This window comes from Mirounga leonina, unplaced genomic scaffold (genome assembly GCF_011800145.1).
Source record: "Mirounga leonina isolate KUSES-001 unplaced genomic scaffold, KU_Mleo_1.0 Mir_366, whole genome shotgun sequence".
NCBI lineage: Eukaryota > Metazoa > Chordata > Mammalia > Carnivora > Phocidae > Mirounga > Mirounga leonina.
In genome coordinates this window covers 15,809,754-15,834,461 of record NW_023270709.1, presented here as the reverse complement: position 1 = coordinate 15,834,461, position 24,708 = coordinate 15,809,754, and the positions used below count along the sequence as shown (strand labels likewise).

At 40.6% G+C, this 24,708-nt stretch overlaps 1 protein-coding gene across 1 annotated transcript in view; it reads left to right on the top strand.

The window, feature by feature from the left end:
• Positions 1-18: 18 nt before the first annotated feature.
• The window catches only part of RANBP9 (RAN binding protein 9), a 91,420-nt gene continuing 66,730 nt past the window's right edge, over positions 19-24,708 (top strand). Inside the window, exons 1-2 of the mRNA XM_034985697.1 lie at positions 19-236; positions 13,752-13,863. The gene's annotated coding sequence lies outside the window, so the exon portion shown is untranslated. The remainder of the gene's footprint in view (positions 237-13,751; positions 13,864-24,708) is intronic.

Sequence of the window (24,708 nt, the reverse complement as noted above, 5' to 3'; positions counted from 1 at the left end):
CCTCGCCGCGGGCCCCGGCCCGGCCGCAGCCCTGGCGGCGGGCAGCAGCGCCGCGGCCCCCTTCCCGCACGGGGACTCGGCCCTGAACGAGCAGGAGAAGGAGCTGCAGCGGCGGCTGAAGCGCCTCTACCCGGCCGTGGACGAGCAGGAGACGCCGCTGCCGCGATCCTGGAGCCCGAAGGACAAGTTCAGCTACATCGGCCTCTCGCAGAACAACCTGCGGGTGCACTACAAAGGTACTGGGCGTGTGTCGTGCGGTGGGAGTGGGGCCACTGACCCGACGTGTCCTGCCGCCGCAGCCGACTCTCGACCCGCCCCCGCCCCCCTCCCGCCCAGGGCCCGGTACCCTCCGAGGGGACTCGCCGCCCGTTCCGCTGCTGCGAGGGTGGGACCGGGGTGGCGGGGACAGGGGTCAGACTTGGGGAAGGCCGGTGAGTAGAATGCCCCCGGGTGTAATGGAGCTGGTAATCCTAGGCCAGGGGGAGGACACCTTGAGGGAATCCAGGATGACAGGACATAACTCGCTTTCTGATTTCCCTTTAAGATAAATCTTAGGGCTCGGATAGAGGAATCTATGGACCCGGAGTTGGGTTACATTGTTCTCCAGGTGGCGGTGGGTCAGGCGTTCTCTTCTTACGTAGGGCGAAGAGAGGCACGATTCTGAGGTATGATTTCTCATTAAGGGAGAGCAGGGATATATAGGGGGAGGGGTAATCAGTGGAGGATTTTGTCTAAAATTAGGCCAGAGATTGCCTAGGGGGACAAAAGGACAAGGGCCCCAAGTTTGGCATCAGTGTTTCTTACTCGGCGCAACTGGGGGGGTAAGAGGTGAACCTCAGAAGTAGGTGTTTTTCTAGGGGAGCAGAAACCTACCACTACTGATTGGAAATGCCCTGTATTTACGTGCTGGTATTATATGAAGCCTAATTGAAAACGGATATCTTAAAATGTTATATAGCATTTTAAAGAAAATTCGCTTCTGTTTTACACCTGCAGTTAAAAACAGAAACAGCCTTAGGCTTGTGCTTGTCCCCCACCTCCCTCACCTACCTCTTCTCTGTTAAAGCTTTAAGCAGATCAGTTTTATATAAAATTATAAGTTGCTGAGAATTTTTGAAATGTAGCCCAAATTAATGGCATGCATCAAGTTTACTGGTCTGGGAGAAAACAACATCAGTCTAATGTATCAGTCTGTGTGGAAACAAATCAGTTTTTAGGCCCCAAACCTGAAGCAGGAGCTTTTACATTCAAAGCAGCCTCCTTTTGATTGGCTACAAAGGAAGGGTCTTAATCAGATCCTAGTGACAGGGATATAGAAGGTATAAACAGTTCTCCGTGGTTAAATTCTTAAAAGCATGCAGGACTAAAATGTGAGAAGAACCTTGATAAATAAGTTACTGTTTAATCAGAAAGGAGAATGGCGACAGAAATCTACCAAATGATTTGGCTGGAAGGAATCACGCACAAAAAAAGCCTTGTTGAATATTCCTTTTTTTTATCCACAGATCCTGAGAAGTACTTTCAGTTTTAAATATTATGTTTCTTAATCTAAATGGTCGAAAATGACCTTTGTTTTCTCTTAAGTTAGGACATTTTGTTAATACTCTGTGGAGGCTATTATTTAATTTTGTGTTCTAATTTGTGTGAACAGTGCTGTGTTATGAAGTGTTTACTTCTCATCTGGCTACCGGAAAGCTTTTTGTTAGACTTGACGAAACTTTATCTTAAATTTATGGTCGATGGTTAATAATTAGCTTATAAAATCAGAGGCAAAAGATATGGAAAATTATTGAACAAAGAATCCTAGCTTTGCTGAGTCCTGCAATCATTTGTGATTTTAGGCATGTTACAGGACAGGCTCTCAGTTTCTTCCTCTGAGAGATGAGAGAGTTGAGCTGGATGGTAAGGAAATTTCTAGCTCTGAATTTCCGTGAGATCTACGATTTGTGATGAGAGCTTCTTTAGTACTGTAACATGCCTTGATTAGTTATAGTAATTCGTTTTGCATAAAATTATGATTTGGGTCAGAGAAAAGTGCATGTGTATGAAAAATTGGTTGGAGTTTGGAATGTTTATGACACTGCTGTTTCCATTATTTTTCCTGTTGGCCTCTTTATTACTTTTTGTTGTATAATACTAGATTCACTTTCTGGAAACTTCACTCCTTTATAAACATAAAGCATCACTTCTGGAAGAACAGATTTTATTATCTTTTTTTCTTTTTTCTCCCTCTGTCCTATTGCCCTTTTGTCTCTCCCTTCCCCTTGTCACAGACACAGTTCTTTCCCCCCCCTTCTACTGCCTCTTCCTCTTGTCTTGTTATTTTAATGTGTGTGTGGGGTTTTTTTTTTTTTTCCTGTTGTTGTTCTGTGTGCCTTCTGAGTGGACCACACCAAAGTACTGGGCAACTCTGTCCCAGTAATAGGGGAAGGGAGCAAAGGGGAAGTGTTATAGGTAGTGGAGAATAAAACTTTGAAGTCACAAAATAAGAGTGAATTTTATTTAACATTTCATTGTGCCACTTTGATTTTTACCTAAGCATTTTCAGACACTTTTAACATTAAAACTGCTGTTCAAAGAATGTTTTTGCATGTTACAGAGTTTGAAAAGACTGATAATTATTTTCCAGAATGGTAAGGATTTTTCTTACCTTTGAAATAGAAATGTCTTGGTTTCTTAATTGCTCTGAACATGCTCGGTTTTTAAAGATGTTATTCTTCTAAGTTGGAATTACTGTTTTTGGAAGCCATATGGTTCCTTAAATGATTCGAAGGGATTAATGTTAAACAATGCCAGACATGCAGACAAAGTTGATTGGATTGCAGAGGAAGAGCAGGGTGTGTATACTATATGCTAAAATTTTAAAAAGACCTTTTGCTTAGCAGTCACACACCAACTGTTGAAACACTCAGGCATAGCCCCTTTTATTTTTTAAAATTGTCAGCTTTGAATAAATACAAATGTGACAAGTTTAGACTTAGTTATAATGAGGACTTTATTCCACCTTAAAGCATTTTAATGCATGGATTCAATTAGTCCTAAATGTTTCAGTTACAGATTGCATTTTTCTATTTGTGAACTTACCACATTTGGATACATTACAAAGCTTTTTAATACACGCACAAAAGCGTGTTAGTGGATTTGGACAGGTTGGTGGAATTCTTATTTCAGTTGTGAGAAAGTAGGAGCACCTGGCGGCTAGATTTTCCCAGGCACAAGTAAGCCAGGGTTGGAAACTAATTTTCACCAACTCTAAATTTAGTGCTCTTGCCAACCATATAGTATTGCCTATTTCAATTTATATGAGTTTTAATTCTCTCTAATAGATAAAATCCAGTGATGACATTTAGAACTTTTTGAAGAATAGTTGACGTTAAAAGTACTTCCTGTGGGGGAAAAATGTTGCCTGGAACACACGAATGCCATGGAGAAGTTCAGGCACCTTGATTCTACTGATTTAGGGCAGCTCACAGGAAACACAAGAGAAGTGAAAGTTAGAAATGATAGGTAGCTATGAACTAGTGAATTGCTCTTTTAATTGAAGTGTTATTAACGGCATCTAACGGGATAGCTGACTTTCTCGTGTGCCCCACTCCCATCCCTCTCAGTATCACCAGTCATTAGGCCTTTGACACTTCTTAAATTACTTACTGAATTTTTTGCACTTCTTGAGGTTAAACAAATATCTTAACAATATTTGCTTGCTTACCAATGCAAATGTCTTCTAGGAATTATGGGGAGGATATAAAAATGTTCCTTAAAATCAAGGAATTTAGGGCGCCTGGGTGGCTCAGTTGGTTAAGCGACTGCCTTCGGCTCAGGTCAAGATCCTGGAGTCCCTGGATCGAGTCCCGCATCGGGCTCCCTGCTCGGCGGGGAGTCTTCTTCTCCCTCTGACCCTCCCCACTCTCATGTGCTCTCTCTCATTCTCTCTCTCTCAAATAAATAAATAAAATCTTTAAAAAATAAATAAATAAAATAAAATCAAGGAATTTAAAAACCAAACCGAGCTTTTCCCCAGGACCTCTTTGCCAGTATAATGGGAAATTTAGCTTCAAAAATGGTAGTTGATAGCTGCAAGAATTAAGTAAATCTAATAACCACACTTGTTTAAAAGTAGTAGTAATGATAATTCATGGAGCTGTTACTGTAGGGCGGGTATTCTGCTCTACAGTTTGTGTACATGCCTTGCTCTCCATGCGTTTATTCGACAAGCTTTTAGTGAATGTTTACTTTGTGCCAGGTTCTGGGCACTCAAAGGTGGTAAGATACTGTCTTTGAATTCAGAGAGCTCAAAGCAGGTAAAATACACAAGTGTAGTAAGGGAAGTGTTATAAAGAGCCATGTGGAAGACGGGAGGAGCATCTCTACCCCCGGCAGATGCTGGAAGTGATGAAGTTGGTGAGTCAGGGACAGCTCTTGGGAGAGATGAGGCTCGCGCTCAGGCTTGAAAGATGAGGATGTAGGGGAGGAGGTGGGGCGCTAGGCATTACAAGTGAAAATGCATAACTAAAAGCTCAGAGGTGAGAATTATTGTATATGTTTGGATCTACCACAAGTTGTGGTGTGTTGGAATTTAGGAGTGTGTGACAAGTAGTAGCTGGGAAAAGATTGTGAGAGGCCTTCAGAATATTTTACTGAACTTAGATCTTATTCTGTAGGACATGAGGAATCATCGAAGGATTTTACATAGGAAGTGACTGGCTCATATTTTATTTCTGTCATATTATACAACTAACTGGAAGATGGATTTAAGGGAGTACAAGACTGAAAATAGCAAACTCATTTAGAAGTCTGTGTAAGAAATAAGGACCTGAACTCGGTCAGTGGTGGGTGGAGCAGAGCACACATATTTGTGATACGTTTTAAAGCGACACTGATAGGAATTGATGGAATGATGGAGAGAGAAATCAAGGATGACACTTGGGTTTCTAGCTCTGTGAGGTTCTTGCAGTGAACCATGAATCAAATAATAATTGCAAGGAAGTATTGCAGTGTTTTTGGAGATGTGTAGGAATGGGAATCTCAGCCATATGATCTGACTTCACAGAAACCAGAAGAACCCAGAGAAGCCTTCCAGAAAGAGCAGGAACAGATCTTCTGGAGTTAAGGTGGCTCCAGGGATTGCAGCTGCTGGAGTTCATGACTTTTCACTTTTTTCTAGTGCTGAAGTGACTCAGCTGTAGTTTCTGGTTGTTTTCATCTCTTTTCCCTCCTGACTGGTTTACCCTTTCCTTCCTATTCCAGAGTCCTGAGGGACTTAGCAGATTGGATAAACTAATTGCCATCATTCTTAGTTGGGCAGAGCTTTTCATTATATGCTGTGGTGTTGAATTGGTGGCCTTCGTGTCAGGTGTTAACCTGTGTTGAATCAGCCGTAGGCGGGTTAAGGGTACTTATGAAATAGGAAGTACCCTCCTGGTGCAAGGAGAGTCTGGGCCCTGCTTCTTTCAGTAGGGATAGTGTGTGAGGCTGTTTCTCATGGGAGGGGTGGGCGCATACCATAATTGACCTGACCGTGGGAGAGGGGTCTAGGTCATGACTGATTTGGGAGTCACCTCTAGGTGGTGGCTGAAACTCAAGGAGAGGGTAGGAGAGAGAGAGTGGGTAAAGTGAGAAGAGCCATGGGCCAAAGATGGAACCCTGAGCAGGGCCAACGTTAAAAGACTGGGTGGAGTCCCAAGAAGGACTAATTAAGAGGTACCTGGACAGGGGAAGAGTGTGGTGTCACAGAAGCTGAGCAGAGGAGTATCAGAAATGAGGAAGTGACCTTTAGTGTCAAATGCAACAGATCGGTTTAGTGAGCCGGGCAGAGAAAGTTTTCCACTGGATTTGGAAATTAGATCATTGTGACCTTAGGAGAGCAGTTTGAATTTAGTGATGGGGGCAAAGATCAGAGTCAATAGTAGGGACCAAGCAGAGCGCGTAGCGAATATAGATTACTCTTGAGACATAAAGGCGAAGAAAGAGATTAAGCGGTACCTGGAGGAGGATGGAAGTTAAGGCAGGATTGGTTTTTTTTAAATGGTTGATAGTGGAGTTACGTTGCGCCTGGTGATTAGTTTCTAGTGTCGGCAAGGACGAAAATCCACACAATCAAAATTATCCAGGGGCGCCTGGGTGGCGCCTGGGTGGCTCAGTTGGTTAAGCGACTGCCTTCGGCTCAGGTCATGATCCTGGAGTCCCTGGATCGAGTCCCGCATCGGGCTCCCTGCTCGGCAGGGAGCCTGCTTCTGCCTCTGACCCTCGCCCCTCTCATGTGCTCTCTCTCTCTCTCTCTCATTCTCTCTGTCTCAAATAAATAAATAAATAAAATCTTTAAAAAAAAAAATATCCATAAAAACCCCTTTGGAAAGTACTGTGTTAGAGACTGTTGTATCGTTTCTAAGTAAGTCTCGTTTTCGCTCAGCGGTGTGGGTAAAACTGAAGTGACATTATGTTAGATGAGAGTGTAATGTTAGTCTGATGTACGGAGTCCCAGTAAATGTGTACAAAATGTAACATAGCTTTTGACAAATAAAATTAATAGTAACCATACTTGCTTTTATTACCTTAACGTTAAAAAAAAAAAAAGTTCCTTATGTTCACTAGCAACCCCAGTGCATTATCGACCGTGATTTATAGCACCGAGGCCTGGAGGATTTTGTGGAAAGTGGCCATTTTGGGGACACTGCCCTTACAGATTGAGAGACTGAGGGGAAGGAAAGTAAAGAGGGCTGAAGGGTGAAGAAAAGCTTGGGAGGCTGACAGTGCTGGCTTGGAGGGAGGAGAGCCGTTCAGGAGAACAGGGCAGCCCTGAGGAAGAGAGGAGGACATGTGACTTCTCTGGTAATAGGGGGAAGAGGTGAAGATGGGTGTGCATACTGACCGCTTTGTAATAGAGTGCAGAGTGGACAGTAGCGGAGTCCCATTATATGATACAGTCGGTGAGGTCGTGTGCTCACTTATTCGGGGACAGGACCGAAAGCTTCGAGTGAGTGATGAAAACGTGGGCCAGCCATCGGGGAGAAGGAGGAACCAGCTAATGAAAGGTTTCTCAGTGTGTTGAAAGTAGTGGGAGAGCCCCGCTAACAACATTCGTTCATACTCGTGCCTATTGCAAGACTGTTGGATTTTATTTGGTAGAGACATACTATTGATCTAAGGCTGTGGTTTTGCTGGTTGCCTGTGGTGGAAGGATAGGCATGTGAGAGAAATATCAAGGATATTTTTAGAGCTCTTAAGTGAGTACCATGTAACCTGTCCTGGAAGAGGAAAAATGGGGAAGGAGGGCGAAAAGGGGTTCAGGGAATGTTGTTGAAGAGGAAGTGTGGAAGCGAAATGTTTAGAAAGGGGAGAGGATAGGGAGTTGTGGCCTAGGGGAAGATACAGGCATTTCTGCTCCAATACCAAAAATGTGTTCCTGGGAAAACCTTGTGTTTTCCACAAAATTGGGCACTACAAGTAACAGGGCTTATGGGAAAAATCAGGCTGGAGCCAACCACATGAAACCTGTGGAACTTTGTGACCAGAGCACCACAAAAATAACAGTCCTGGTAAAATACAGGCCCAGTTCAATTTCCACTGGCCTTTGTGCTCAGCATCACAGGCTGCTGATCCTTCATAGCCCTGAGCCCTGGGGTTTGGGCTTCCTTCTTAGAGATGTAAATGCTTGACAGCTGTTTAATCAAAATCAGTATCTGATTCAGGGTTTAGCCCTTTTCAACTCCCCACCCCCTTTTCCAAACAAAGAGGAAAAGTGTACAAACTTCAGCTATTAGAATGGCTAAAGTCCAAAGGAAACCTGACAATGTCAGTTGCTGGTGAGGATGCAGAGCGACAGGAACTCACGTACTGCTGGTGGGAATGCAGGATGATGCAGCTGCTTTGGAAAATGGTTTGGCAGTTTCTGACAGAGCTAAACATAGTTTTACCAGCAGTTGAGCTCCTACCCGGCTGATTTGAAAACTTAGGCCCACACGAAAACCTGCATGTGAATGTTCATAGCGACTTCTCTCATCATTGCCCCAAACAAGCAGCAGCCGCGATGTCCTTCAGTAGGTGAATGGACACACGGTGGTATATCCATACAATAGAATATTATTCAGCGATAAAAAGAAAGGAGCTGTGCATCCATGCGAAGACGCATGTGGATCTTCAGTGTATGTATTGCTAAGTGAAAGAAGCGGTCTGAAAAGATTACGTACTGTATGATTTCAATTACCTGGCATTCTGGAAAAGGCAAAACAATAGAGATGGTAAAAAAGATGAGTGGTCGTCAGGGGCTTGAGGGGACGGATAGGCAAAGCACAGGGGATTTTTAGGGCAGCGAAAGTATTCTGTATGATACTATACTAGTGGATACATCACACCATGTATTTATCAAAACCACAGAACTTTACAGCCATTTAGAGTAAGCTTTAATGTATGCAAATTTAAAAAAATTATTTAGGAGGGAGGGGCAAATCCCAGGATAAAATGCAGAACGTGACAAAACTATCTAGCTGTATTACAAATATATGAAACAGCCTCAGAGAAGAGGGGGGAAGGGTGCTGACGCAGGTAACTTTGGAAAGCAGTAGTCTAAAGAGAAACCGAACGCTTACTGATAAAGTTGTATCCCATGGGGATATGAGTTAACAATTCGGATGCTGTTATACATGTATACTGGAATTGCACAGTTAAATGGATGGCGGATGGTGGGAGCTAAGTTTCTTATCATTGGCGTGGAATTTTCCAGGTAAGCAGAGAGAGAAGGTTCGAATGATCGGTGTGGTAATAAAGTTGGAGACCTCAGGATTAACTCATGTTTGATTTAATACAAACACGGGTGGTTACATATAGAAACGTAGACACACACACACGGGGTTTAGTAAACATGCATGCATTTCCTGGCTCTTACCAATGAGAAAGCCTGAAAGCAGTGACAGCCCAGTAACAAGGAGCATACCTCGTAGCTAGATGCTGGGTTCTAATACCATTTGCCAGTAAAAGGAACCTCAGGGCTCCTTGGAGAAATGGCTGATTCTAGGACTAGGGCAGGAAACATGCAAGATGAGCCTCCAGCGTCTTCTGGGGCCGGAAAATAGCAAACAGAAAGAAAACACATAACACAGGTATGTCAGAGGAGCCAAACGAAAAAGTACCCAGAGGCTAATGGGGGAGGGGGCGGTTTGAACAGCAAAATAAAGTAGTATTGAGTTATAACACAAAGTATAAGGTAAATATGCAAGAGACGCATGGGGTCCATACTGATAAAGACAAAGAGGAAGTATCTTAATACTTTTTGATCGGTACTGGTTTTGAATTTTCCCCAGATGGCTCAGTACAGTGGCAGGCGTAGCAGATCCTGAAGCCACTAAACACGGGACACTAGGAAAGTACTTGTGGAGGTGCCCCAGGTTTTTGACTTAGGGTTTTTGTATATGGCTAGATTTTTCTCTTTACTTCGTTAATGTACCGGGAAAAGCTGTGTTAGGAACTAAATGACTTCTTTATTATGCTGACATCGTTCCTGTATTTATCAAGTAGATGTGAACTAATTTTTATTCAAGAAATATGTTTTGTAGCAGAACAGATTTCATTAGATTTTACTATTTCCAAGGTGGAATAGTTTCAGGTGATGTCAGGATCCAGAGTGCGGCTCCAGGAAGAAATGATTAAAGTTAGGGTAGGAGGTCAGTGGGAGTAATTAAAATGTGAGAACAATAAGATAATCACAAATAATTGGGAAGTGTCTTAATGTCATATGGGACAGATATGTGTTGCTGTGAGGGCATATAAAAAGGTTGGACCAAGTCAGAGAGGTTAGAGAGAGTCATTGAGGAAGGAAAACTTGAGCTAAGAGCTAAGGGATGAGCAGGACGTAACCCGGTAAGGAGGAAGGGTAGCGCTTTCCAGTTTGGGGTGGGGAAGAGTTTGGCAAAGACCATGGTCAGGCCAGTGTGGCCAGTTCAGGAAGGTGGTGGAAAGTGCTGGGGGATGGCCAGTTCAACAGGGTTTTCAGGAACTTTATCTTTTTCCTTGGCTGAATGGGAGACTGTTAAGGAATTTTAGTTATATGGAGGAATAGTGGTACAAGGAAGACTAAGTTATATTTCCAGAAAGGCAACTGTGACTGCATGTTGGAGAGTGGAGGGGGTTTGGAGGTGAGCTTCATTCAAAGCCCTTTCCTTTCATTTAAAAGGAATCAACAGATGGTGAAATGAAAGAGCCAAGGTCTTGCTAGCCTTAGAGTTTTGAAGCAATAAATGTATTTTCTTTTTGAACCGTATAGAAAACACTTAACATTGAAGACTTTGTGGTTTTAACAGTTTATACTTTGGTAGTGTGAGGTTGTTTTCTGGATGTCACAGAATTCAGGTTGATAAGCTTCCTGCTGATGAGCATTATTAGAAATAGGCCCTTCACTCTGACATTACTAGTGTTACCTAGGAGTATGAATGCTTTTAATCTGACATCTCAGCTTTTTTCTAGGTCTTTACATTTAAGTTTTACTTAAAAATGAAACAAATCCTTTTAACCTTTATGGAATTTTTCTACAGTCTCTAGGTAGAGCATAGTGAATATAATAGAACCTTAAAGATTAATGATTATGTAGTTGTTGATAGTTATTTTTGCATAAGGGGAAAATGCAAGGCACTTTGATTCATATATGGATTTAACGCATGATTCTACTAATTAGGGGTAAGTTATATAACATCTGTAAGAGTTTTCTCTCTTTAAAATGAGGTTAAACCCATTTCACAGATGTTGAATGAGAAAAATCTATACAGAAGCACTTAATTCTTTGAGTGTTTCCCCTCAAATATTACTTTTCTTTCTCTTTTCCCATAGAAGTAGCAAGAATAGGAGACAGGAATACAAGTGAAGTGATCCCAGAATGCTCATTGTAACTGGATCCTTCCTGTGGGTTCAGAGCTTGCACTGGATTTTTCTTGAATTTAAATCCCAGCCCAAATCCTGGTTTGGAATTCTCACACAGCAGTACGACCTTGGGCGAGTTTCTTCATCTTCCCTTAATTTCCTCAACTGTGAAATGATAATAAATAGTACCTACTTTTTTTTTCTTTTGAGTGCTAAACAAGTGAACAAATACAGTACTCTTTGAGCAGTGCCTTTCACATAGCATTAAATGTATGGTAACTATTGTCATTTATCATCATCATCATCATCATTATTGTTATTATTAAGAATACCTTGAGACTACCTCATCCCTGAAAGTTTTGGTCACTTCCCTTCTAGAAAAACCAAAACCAAAAATAAAAGCTAGTTGATTTAGGACTCCAGGGTTAATCAGGGTTTTCTTTAGATTTTTTTAACTGTCTAAATTTTTTTTTTTGAAGATTTTTATTTATTTATTTGACAGAGAGACACAGCGAGAGAGGGAACACAAGCAGGGGGAGTGGGAGAAGGAGAAGCAGGCTTCCCACTGAGCAGGGAGCCCGATGCAGAGCTCAATCCCAGGACCCTGGGACCATGACCTGAGCCAAAGGCAGACGCTTAACCAATTGAGCCACCCAGGCGCCCCTTAACTGTCTAAATTTTTAAAATACATTTAGTTTACCTAATTAATTCCCAGGCAACTCAGTTATTTGAACACATATTTACATTTTAAATGTCTGTTTTTAAAGAAGTGACCTATGTCAATCTGCAGATTTATGCTGTTTTTTTTTTTCTTCTGCTTAGCTTAGTGTAAATCTGTTACCTACATATGTTAAAGCAGTTGGGGGGGGGGGGGCATCTATATATTGCTGCTTTTGTTTTCCTAACCAATTTTGTCACCTCCCAGTGGTCACCAGGCTGAGAACTTTTGCCCATAACCTACATACTTAAGACATCTGTGGACAGGTTTTCATGGTAATAGAAGGGAGTGGCTGAGTTCATTCAGTTTCTTTTGGGCCATGTGAACGTGTGCTAATTTGCATTGCAAATGTAAACTGTTTAATGATGTAATTTGATGAAGTGTATGGGAGGGGAAAGGATCGTCTCAGTGTGTGATGGTTGTTGTATAGCTAAGATACAGTTTTTGATTTAAAAGAAGGTGTTTAGTTTTAAAACAGTCGTGGCAAATTTGAGAAGGAGAGGGGCGCCTGGGTGGCTCAGTTGGTTAAGCGACTGCCTTTGGCTCAGGTCATGATCCCAGGGTCCTGGGATCGAGTCCCGCATTGGGCTCCCTGCTCAGCAGGGAGTCTGCTTCTCCCTCTGACCCTCCCCCCTCTCATGCTCTCTCTCTCTCTCATTCTCTCTCAAATAAATAAATAAAATCTTTAAAAAAAAAATAGTTTAAAATTTGAGAAGGAGAATTTTTCTACCCATGAAGGTAGTGTTATAGTATGACTAAAGGATTAGTGACCTAAGTTTGTATTGGGTGAAGCGTATTTAACTAGAACACGGAATAATAATTTAGAGTATTTCTTCTCATGCAGTCCTTTTGGGGATTGTGGAGACTTGTCTTACTCTGAGTACTTTCTGACATGCTACTTCAACTTCTGTTTTTCTTCTTCTGTGGTTTTATGGGCATATTTTCTGTTGCTCACATGCTAGCTTTCAGGCTAATTTGTGTCTTGGGTGAGGGACAGGGGCGGTGACTGTGAGCAAAGGAAATCCCTCCAGGATTAGAACTGAGGAATAGCCATTTTAAAAAGTTTAAAAGCCATTGTCTAACTAACAAGATTCCCTAAAGATTTCAGGAGTGGTATGATGATACATTCCTTTCTTAAAAAACAGAGAAAGAAAATAAAACTAGAGATTAGATATATTTCTTAGTAGGCTGTAATTGACCAAAGAAATTTTTTGGATCAGCCTTTGTATAGAATTGATAAGAATATGTCCAAGAACAAACTTGAAAATTCGTTTTCTTTTTTTTTTTTAAGATTTTTAAAAAATTTATTTTAAGGGGCACCTGGGTGGCTCAGATGGTTAAGCGTCTGCCTTCAGCTCAGGTCATGATCCGGGATTGAGCCCCACATCAGGGAGTCTCCTTCTCCCTCTCCCTCTGCCTGCTGCTTCCCCTGCTTGTACACTCTCTCTCTGTCAAAAATTAAAAAAAATCTTTAAAAAAATAAAGATTTATTTGAGAGGGAGAGAGAGAGCATGAGTGGGGGCGGGGGGGTGGGACTGAGGGAGAGAGATAAGCAGACCAGACTCCCCGCAGAGCAGGGAGCTCAATGCAGGGCTCAATCCCAGGACCCCGGGATCATGACCTGAGCTGAAGGCAGATGCTTAACTGACTGAGCCACCCAAACTTGAAAATTCTTAAAGTAAGAAAGCTGCTTTGCCAATTCAATCTAATACAAAATTTCACATAAAAATATACCCTATATTTTATATACACATACACCCATATATAAGATGGCTTCTGGTTTAAAAAATTGGCCATTTGACAAAAGAATATTGCTTGGGAATAATATAAATTACAAGCATATTTGGATCTAATAAAATTTAAGATCATATTTTCATCATGGGCTTCAAATGCATCCTTTTTTCTCTTAAAAATATAGTCTACCCTAAAATATTTAGTTTGGTGGGTTCAGTGGGTTCAGATTCTGAAAGTCTGTTAAACCTAGTAATAGTGTCAAGAGTCCCATGACTGACCCTGGGCTGCTTTGCCTCCTGGACCGTGATGACAGATGTTTCATTAGGTCTGTAGGTACTGGTGGGAGCAGAAATGCCTGTATATCATTCTGAAAACTGTATTTCTTCCTGAATTGTTTCAGATTTTCGTTGAATATCTCATCTGATTTTTTTTCCCCTTCCTGTTTCATATGCAGGTCATGGCAAAACCCCAAAAGATGCAGCGTCCGTTCGCGCCACGCATCCAATACCAGCAGCCTGTGGGATTTATTATTTTGAAGTAAAAATTGTCAGTAAGGGAAGAGATGGGTAAGTGTACATTTTGGTGGGATAAATTGCTTGCAGTCCTTGGGTAATTATTTTTGTCTTGATTTATCATATTTATGATGTAATAGGAAAATGGGAATCTCGGAAATACTGGTAATTGGTAAAGTAGGACCTGAATATTAATGCTGTAGCAGGTTGGATATAGTTCTGCTTAAATACTGGTTGAAGCTAATACTTGAGTTGGTGAAATAACCAAGTTTTTCTGGTCCGTTTGTCATGAAATTGGAGAATTGGAATTAAACAACAGAGAGACAGTGACTCATTTTCCATGCCTTGTCTTACACTGCCCTTTTCTGAATTCTGCTGAGAACTTCAATCTTCTCAGAGCTAGTTAACCAAGGCCAAAAGGGGATTCATACGTATTTCACAGGGGTTGGGACTTAGACTTTTGGGTTTAGATCAGGGAAATATGTTTGTATGCTCTCAATTGGAGGTGATTCCCAGGGATTAGGATGTGGTATAAATAAAAGCTTCCAAATGGGAATTCCATGTAGATCCTGGAACCAACTTTTATAGCATTGCTTTTCAGCTTGGGATCAGTGTGTAGTATGTTTGTGTACCGTCAGAATCACTTAAGGGACTATTACAAAGATAGTAATTTGGGCCTTACCCTAAAAGTTCCTAAGTCACTATTTTCAGAAGCAGAGCTTGGGCAAGATAGGCATCCTTGAGTAAGCTTCACCAAAAATTTTGGTGCATATCTCTGGTTAAGAGCTGATTACCTAGAATCATTAGATCTATCCTGTGGTATTGTCTGATAACTTCATTGTGGTATCAGAGATCCTTTAAAGCATCCATAGAGTCATTAGTCCAACTCCCAAGATAAACTTACTGGGTGAGTTGGCCCAATTGAGTAGAGTTATTAAGTTGACCTGTATTTGAAGTGAATCACTTAACCTGTTAGTGCTTCTTCTATGTTTAACTGACAAAATAAGTATATTTAGTAGATTATTCCTCCTACTTTATTTGCTGAATATTTTCATTCTCAACACTATGGAAGGTAGAAAATGCAACCTTGGAATTCATTGATAACTTTTTCCTGAACTGCCTCAGTTTTCCCAGGGTGATCAAGCCAAAGATAAAATCAGAGAAGACAAGCATAAAGTGGTTGAGAGACCCTAGATTGAAATAGGCACACGATTGTAACCATTTTTAACCCTACTGCGGCATGCATACTCAGCCAGTTCTTTTTATACTTAAAATTATACCGTCAACCTCGTTCATGCTGGTGTTGCTCACGATGATTCCCCGGGTTCTCTTCACCTTTTCACCCTACGTGTTCTGTCTTTGCATGATCTTGACCTTCTGTTTTCATGGCTGCAAACACCCTGATGAGTGTCAAATCTAAAGCTGCATCTCCAGTTATTCCCTCGAGCTCTAGACCCATACATCTAACCCGATGTTTGCATTTGAGTGTCCCATGGGTATTTCAGTGTAGCTTGTTTTAAGTCTTTTTCTCAGCACCAGCTTGGTTAGTGGTTTCACTATTGCTAGAAACTTGGGAACTTCCTATCTCTAACTTACTGTGTCCATCTCTACGTCCTCCGCCTTAGGTTTGCTAATTTATCCCCTAGATTACCTGGGTGGTCGGTTGCTCCCTGTTTTACGCTTACTTCAGTCTGCAACTGTTGTCAGTGTTCTTTCGAACACAGCTGACTCCGTGTGTCCCTATCTTGAGATCATTTCGTACACCTGTTGCTTTGAGGCTGCAATCTTACACTTCTCAGCAGGGTCCGATGTGATGTGACTAACTGCTTTGTAACTTTTCAGTCTCATCTCTTTGTTGCCAGGATCCCTCATTCATCTTTTTTCCTTTCATTTTTAAGATTAGGTGATTTTCCCATATTGTAAACTTTATCATTTTTAGTGTGCAGGTCTGTGAGTTTTGACAGATGTGTATAGTCATGTCAGCGCCACCACAATCAAGATACAGTTGGTCTTTGAATGATACAAGTTTGATCTGCACGGGTCTACTTTATATGTAGACATTTTTTATAATTACAGTACAGCCCTGGAAATATATTTTCTGTTCCGTATGATTTTCTTAATAACATTTCCTTTTTTCCAGCTTTATTGTAAGAATACAGCATATAATACATACCACATACAAAATACGCATTAACTGTTTATGGTACTGGTAGGGCTTCCAGTCAACATCAGGCTATTAATAGTTAAGTTTTTGGAACAGCAAAAGTTAGGATTTTCAGCTTATGTGGTGGCAGGGGTGGGGGGTGGGTGATCGGTGTCCCAGCACCACCCATTGTTCAAGGATCCCGTGATAAAACAGTTCCATCACCCCCCAAAATTCCTTTATACCCCTTTGTGGACGATTCTTCCCCATCTCTCAATGACAGCCATTGATTGTCTCTAGAGTTTTGCTGTTTCTAGAATGGCATATAAATGGAATCATAGTATGCAGCCTTCTAATTTTGGCATCTTTTACTTAGTGTGGTACATTTGAGATTCATCCCTGTTGTTGCATATATTGGTAGATCCGTCCTTTTTATTGCTGATTGTATGGGTGAGCCAACCACAGTTTGCTTATCCACTCTTCAGTTGAGGGACATCTGGGTGGTTTCCAGTCTTTGGCAATTAGGAATTTAGCCACTATAAACATTTACGTACAGGTTTTTGTGTAAACTTGAGTTTTCATTTCAGTTGGGTAAATATCTAGGAGTGGGATTGCTGGATCGTGTGTTAAGTGCATTTTTAACTTTATAAGAAACTGCCAAATTGTTCTGCAGAGCCACTCTACTAGTTTGCATTCCCACCAGCTGTGTATGAAAGTTCCTGTTGCTTTGCCTCCTCAGTAGCGCTTGGAATTGTCAGGTTTTTTTGTTTAAAATTTTTAGCTATCATAATAGGTATCTTAGTGGTTTCTTGTTGTGGTTCTAATTTATATTTCCTTAATGATGAATGATGTTAAAGAATCTTTAATTCCTATCTGCCCTCCCCTTTTTAACAAATTCAGTAATTCCTTTATTTTGATTTTTTTTTAAGATTTACTTATTTGAGAGAGAGCATCAGCGGGGGGTGGGGGGGCTCAGAGGGAGAGGGAGAAGTAGACTCCACCCTGAGCATAGAGCCCAATGCGGGGCTCGATCCCAGGACCCTGAGATTATGACCTGAGCTGAAGGCAGATGCTTAATCGACTGAGCCACCCAGGCCCCCCTTTATTTTGGTTTTAAATTAATCGTTTGTCAACAGCTGTGGAAGTGGTTAAGAAGTGACATACAGATATACTTAAAAATACTGAATTTGACAGCTAAATTGAATGGAATATTTCATAGGGCAGTTTTCATTTTGTCATTTACTCCACTTAAATTCAAGGTCCTAACACCTCATCTCCTTCCTGAGCGGTGGAAGCTCTAACTGGGGCATCCAGTTAATCTCCATTTCCACTTGGATGCATGCTTAGGCTTGAAGAAATAAGCCCCAGAAAATAGAAAGTAGGATGCTAAACAGAGTTGAATCAACATAAAGTGACCCCAAAGAGAGATGTGGAACAAACTTTTTAAGTTAGAACATACTCCCAAGGATCTGTTTTTAATCAGAACCGGCTATCTGTGAAAAACGCATTGGCTAGATAGCAGTGGAGTACCATCAAGTACTGTGGGTGCTTCTCTGACTGTACATGCTTTCTCATATTTCTAGTTCTGTCTGCAGGCTCTTTCCTTCCTTCTTAAATTCACCTTCTCTTGTCCCTTTACCATTTTCCCAGATTAACTAATTACTCTTCAGCCCTAGTTTAAAGATACCTTTTTGGTGGCACTTTCTCCTCCCCCAAATAGGATTATGCCTTTAATACGCTTCCTTTACATTTTGGCCAGACTGTAATTATAATATCTGTATGTTTCAATTGTCTGCCTACTGGTGGTATAAACTGCAGAATCAAGGGTAAGGGACTATTTTATGTTTCTGTAACTCCAGTACTTAATTGATAGCATTCATATGAATGAATAAATGAATGAATGAGAAACCGTACTTACCTCCTATGTATTCTTGGAGAAAACTGTTGTATCTTTGGCAGATCTTATTTATCCTTCTGGTACACTTTCTCAACAAAGTCCTAGGTCTAACCCCATGCTTTTGAAAGGGAAACGTGATTCATTTATGGAAGAAAAGCAAGTCATATTGCTAATTTTGGGCAAGTAATGTCTTTCTGGAGATGTATTTAACTGTATCAAGAGAACTAAAAATTGTTCCTAAAATCCCAACGTCTTTTTAAAGAATGGACCAGAAAGAGCAGCTGTTAGTCACGCTTCATTTGCAGTGATAGGTGCTCATCTGAGAGTTTGATTATACTCAATTTGAAATTTAATTAATTTTTTTTTTTAAGATTTTATTTATTTGAGAGTGAGAGAGAGAGCACAAGCAGGGAAAGTGGCAGGCAGAGGGAGAAGCAGGCTCCCGCTGAGCAGGGAGCCCGACATGGGACTCGATCCCAGGACCCTGGGATCATGATGTAAGCCGAAGGCAGATGCTTAACTGAGCCACCCAGGCGCCCTGAAATTTAACTTTTTTTTAAAACAGTGTGTTTATCCAGGACTGGAGCAGGTAAATAAATATTTAGGTCCAAGAACTTGGTTTAAGATAAATTGGTCAGTGCAGCAAGTTTCCTCATGACATAGCGGGAGTTGAGTATGAATTACCTCTTAATTTATCTGTGATAGGCATTATTTCTGGGTCTGCCTTGGAAAATTAAGAATATGACTATTCTTAATTAATTGTTATTTGTACCTTATTGCCTAAGAAATAAGGCTTGAAGGAAGTTCTTTTCAGTGAGTGAAAGAAATAATATATTTGGGGTTTTGCCTTGGATTTTGATTTAAATGAAACATAATTTTGTTTATGTTCAGGAAAATAAGCTTATTTATTGGGCCACAATAGCCTAAGTTTTATAATTAATTTAAAAATAAATTCTAATGTGTTCCATAACAAAAAGTTAAATCATCTATCTATCACCTTGTCTGCATAACTTTTTTTAGGAGACTTATTTATTTATTTATTTATTTATTTATTTATTAAAGATTTTATTTATTTGAGAGAGAGAGAGTGAGAGAGAGCATGAGAGGGGAGAGGATCAGAGGGAGAAGCAGACTCCCCACTGAGCGGGGAGCCCGATGTGGGACTCGATCCTGGGACTCCAGGATCACAACCTGAGCTGAAGGCAGTTGCTTAACCAACTGAGCCACCCAGGCGCCCTAGGAGACATATTTAAAGGCTATATATTTTTGTGTTCTTATTAATGATTGTTGACCATCAAGATGGATTTCTGAAAACAGTCTGTGTCTCATGAATCTACTTTCAGTGCAGGAATTTTGTTCAAGTTTTAAATTATACATACTAACACAAGCAGTGAAGATACAGTTAATTTTAAATGTGAGAGGTGATAAATTTTTTATCTGAATATTTTTAGAGTTATCATTTATTATGAGTATGCTACTTTTAGCTTTTCAAGCAAAATATTGATGCCACTCTGCCAGTGATTCAAGAGAAACCAGCAAGTAATCCAGTCTCTGTGTTCTCTTCCTGAATTCTGCTGCTGATAATAAAGTGCAGTCCTTAAGAGTGTTCCTTCTGTGCTTGCTGACTTGCTGGATTCTTTCTTGGGGGAGTGGAAGAGAAATAAAGGCCCCTCTTCCTGTTTAGTTTTAAAAGGCTTTAAAAGGTCTTTCCTTCTGGTTTTGATGGGAGATAAGCAGCAAATGGAAACACAGTGAACAAAGGAATGGAAAAAATGAACAAAGGCATCAAGTAAGCAATGTATTTATTAACTTAGCAAATATGTATCAAACACGTATGATGTGTCAGGCATTGTCACCAGCTGAATATAAATACGAAATTACTTTATTCATCTCTGTCTTATCCATTCTTCCCAGTAGAGGACCTGACACTTGGTAGAAACTCAATAAATGCATCAAGTGAACTAAATGTGGGTCCTTGCCTGCAAGGAATGTCAAATTCATTGGAGGGTACAGTGGGGCAGGGCAAGGAGCAGACTTAAACGAATAACTCTAAATTAAGATGTACTCATCACCTTAAGAACAAGTGAGTATATGGGAGATGGAGGGGATAGTGATTTAATTCTAGCTCAAGGGAGCAGACTTATAAAGGAAGGTAGTATTGATAGTCCTAACAAACTGAGTAAGAATTTGAGAAGCTCTTCTGGGGGAAAATATTCCAGACTGTGATAGTGGTGGAAATAGTCTCAGGGGAGGAGTGGAACTCTATGATGTCTTTGGCCGAGGTCTGTGGCTCAATATTATTGGAGACTTGAGGGATTCTAGTGAAGAGTTTTCAGAAGTGAGAGTGGAAATAGAGTCTAGAGAGAGCATTGATGGTAGTTCTAAGGTGGAATGCTCTATAGGGAATAGAGAGCCTTCAGTCTTTTTAGTTAGGGCAGTGATAGGATAGCTGTTTTAGAAAGTACTGACTGGGGCAGCGGTAGGGGGCATTGGATATGGTGTATGATGGCAACGTGAAAGATGACTAGAGATAAGATTTGGGTTATGAGGCTGGTGCCTAGGGATGGACTGTGATAGAGATTTAAAAAAATAATAGAGGAAGAGATGGTGGTTTAATTTGTTGGGTACCTATTATGTGCTAGGAACCTAAGATTTATAAGGACAGATTGGCTGAGACAGGGTCCCTGCCCTCCAGAAGTTCTCAGGTAAGAAGGGACATGGACATGTCAATAAGTTACTAAATATATATAATGTTTATATATATATACATATATATATAATAATAGATATATTAACAAACTGGAGAAGTATGATCAAGTGACCAACTGTATTGGAAGATGACATGGGAAGCCTCCATAGAAAGCTTGCTGATAGTTATGGAAAAAGAAAGTTAAAGCTGAGTCTCTCACTTCCCTGTCCTTTAGCCCTCATTTACCTTCCTTAGACTAATTTCCTAAAGATCCCCCAGAGATCGTCTATGAGCAGTTTTTAAAGATGAATAGCTGTTTTAGAAGCTGATTACTTTTGCGAAGAAATATAGTGAAGGACTTTGGGATTAGACAGATGGAGATTCAAATATTGGGTCTGCCTGCACAATGTTTTGTGGGAGGATTATGTGTATATATGATTGTGAAGGGACTTCTGATACTAATGGGCATTGTCCTTTGTCTTTAAGGTGCTAGTTTTAAGCAAGGGAATGTGATAATGCTTGGATTTGCATTTTACAGAGGTTATTCTGATGGTAATACAGAAAATAAGAGGTCTGAGACGGACATCAAGAGGACCAGTGGGCTATTATGATTTTAAATTGAGGGCTTAATCTGTGTAGAAGAGTAGGTGAGGAACTGTGATAGCTATTTAGGACATGAAAGAAAAAAAAAACCCTACCTTAATTGGGAGGTGGAAGTGGCGAGGGTGGCTGTTGAGAGAGAAAGACTTAAGGATAACCTCCGGGTCTCTGGAGACTAAACAAAATAAAAAATACTGGAGGGAAGTGGGACTTTGAAGTTGCAGATGAGGGGAACAACGTTTGAATTGCTCTGGGACATCCAGATGATTAATAGTAAAGCATTGGGTTTTTGGAGAGAGAGCAGAGCTATAGGTGGATTTTGGAGTCATCAGAATGGGAGTTGTTAAAGCCATAGGGATCGATGTGATCAGTCACCCAAGTATGTAGCATAAAGAAATGCCTAGGACAGACACTTGAAACGCCATATTTATTGGATACATAGGAGGAAAAATATCTAGCTGAAGATTCGAAGCAGGAATGGTCCGAGAGAAGGGAGGTTGGAGAGTGTGTTGTGTCAGAAGCCAAGGAAGTCAGTAAAAAGAACTTAAGTGTCCACTTGTTTGTCACTTAGGATACTGTTAATCCTTGTTATAGCGATTACCTTGAAGTTGGGGTGGAAGCCGGCGTGGTATGTCAGATACAGAGGTGAAGAATGGAAACGGTGGAGCTAACGACCGCACAGCTGTATTGCTATTGTGGGAAACAATAATTCTCTATCCATTCAACAAAATAATATGCTGCTAATTGAAAAATTCAGAGTACAGAAAAAATACGAGGAAAATTATAATCTTATATAATTGCTACTAATAATTCAACTTGTTTCCTTCCAGTTTTTATAGATATACTTTTTTATATTTTAAATGTAATTATTCTCTACTTACTGGTTTTTGCATTGTTTTATTATTGATATATGTACTTATCATTACATATTTCTTGCATAGTTATAAGCATTTTCCTATAAGATTAAAAGCCCCAAACATCTTTTTTCTTTTTCCTTTACTTTTTGGCTGCAACGTATTTTGTCATACCTATATTAAGGCACATCCATAGCTATTTTATTGTTATTTAAGTAAACTCCTTTCACAATACAAATAATTTTTATGCATGAAATCTTTCTCTGTTTCCTTGGGAAAGATTTCTTGAAGTAGAATTATCCTCTCAAAGGAAAAGATAAGCACATTTTTAAGACTTGAGATACAGTGGCTAACTTGCTCTCCAGAAAGATGAGCCCAACTTCCTTCTGGGTGGGAGAAACTTGGTTGTATGAGTCAGTTGATGAGGAGTCACTAGTGAGTCCGAAGAAGGATTGAGGAGGTGAATTCCTTTGCTAAGGGAGTGGAGTTGGGGATTTTAAATAAATTAGGAATATGGGCTGGAGTGTGGAATTGACTGGAACATAAATATCTCTACTTGGGGAAGCCTTTCTTGACAACCTTTCTTTCTCCCAGCTAGGTTAGGCTCCTCTTAGCTGTTCTTATGGCCCCTTGTACTGCCCCTTCCTAGCATCTTGTCGTGTTCATAGTTATTTATTTAAGGTCTGTCTTCCCTGTGAGAATGTCAGCTCCATGAGAGCACAGACTTTTCACAGCTTAATCTGTGTTGTCCCTCTACATAAGTACTTAGTAAACATTCACTGATCAGAAAAGTAAAAGTATTGAGGAACTATGAAATTTAAAACCCGGAATTTGTTGTGACAGCAGTTCACATAGGTAATATCATTTTTCTCTGTGTACTCAGCTGATGAGGGAGGAAAGCTGAATTGTATGATTGGTGAAGGATGGGAACTGAGAGGTTAGGTAAATTAGAAGAACAGTTATAGATTGAGGTTACTGGCAAGGGAATATGGAAATGGCCAGTTTTAGTTCAGGCTGGGTAATGAAATGAACTCAGTAAGGAGCTGATAAACTCAAAACAAAATGGAGAGATGAACTTATTGCTGTCTTGAGTGAGGTTTAAGAAGAGGATTTCTTTTTTTTTTTTCATTTTACTTTATTATGTTATGTTAATCACCATACATTACATCATTAGTTTTTGATGTAGTGTTCCATGATTCATTGTTTGCGTATAACACCCAGTGCTCCATTCAATATGTGCCCTCCTTAATACCCATTACCAGGCTAACCCATCCCCCCAACCCCCCGCCCCTCTAGAACCCTCAGTTTGTTTCTCAGAGTCCATAGTCTCTCATGGTTCATCTCCCCCTCTGACTCGCCCCCTTCCTTTTTCCCTTCCTACTATCTTCTTCTTTTTTTTTTTTTTTTTTAACATACAATGTATTATTTATTTCAGAGGTACAGGTCTGTGATTCATCAGTCTTACACAATTCACAGCGCTCACCATAGTACTTACCCTCCCCAATGTCCATCACCCAGCCACTCCATCCCTCCTACCCCCCAGCACTCCACAACCCTCAGTTTGTTTCCTGAGATTAAGAATTCCTCATATCAGTGAGGTCATATGATATATGTATTTCTCTGATTGACTCATTTCACTTAGCATAATACCCTCTAGTTCCATCCACATTCTTGGAAATGGCAAGATTTCGGGGGGTTTTTTTGTTGTTGGTTTTTTTTTTTATGGCTGCATAATATTCCATTGTAAATATGTACCACATCTTCTTTATCCATTCATCTGTTGATGGACATCTTGGCTCTTTCCATAGTTTGGCTATTGTGGACATTGCTCCTATAAACATTGGGGTGCACGTAGCCCTTCAGATCATTACATTTGTATCTTTGGGGTAAATACCCAGTAGTAACAATTGCTGGGTCGTAGGGTAGCTCTATTTTCAACTTTTTGAGGAACCTCCATACTGTTTTCCAGAGTGGCTGCACCAGCTTGCATTCCCACCAACAGTGTAGGAGGGTTCCCCTTTCTCTGCATCCTTGCCAACATCTGTCGTTTCCTGACTTGTTAATTTTAGCCATTCTGACTGGTGTGAGGTGATATCTCATTGAGGTTTTGATTTGGATTTCCCTGATGCCGAGCGATGTTGAGCACTTTTTCATGTATTTATTGGCTATTTGGATGTCTTCTTTGGAAAAATGTCTATGTCTTCTGCCCATTTCTTGATTGGATTATTTGTTAAGAAGAGGATCTCTGAGCTGGATTTGCTAGAGATGCCAGTTTGGGTTTAATACCAAAAGACAATTTACGTGAAGCGAAGCAGAAGGGATTTTTGGTCTCTCTGGTTCACTAGTGTATTTTCAGTGTGTAGAGCAATGCTGGGCAGAAATCGGTGCTGGAGGAATCTCTCGACTGAGTGGAGGGAGACGGGGATATAACATCTTTTCTTCTGTAGCCCCCCCCCCCAGTCCCCCAGCTCTGTGCCTTGTACAGAGTGTGTGTTAGGGAGTTGGTATTGAGGGAGTGATTTGAATACTTCTTTTCCCTGCCTTTTGAAACAACCAAAGATGATGGAAACTGTTTGTGATGGTGAGCAAAGTGTTATTTAACCAAATACCCGGTGAATATGGGAAAAGTGACCTAGAAATATATCACCATCGTGTTTCTCAAATTATTCTTGAGTTGGTTATCTTCAGTGTAGTTAATCTCAAATCATCCTTACCC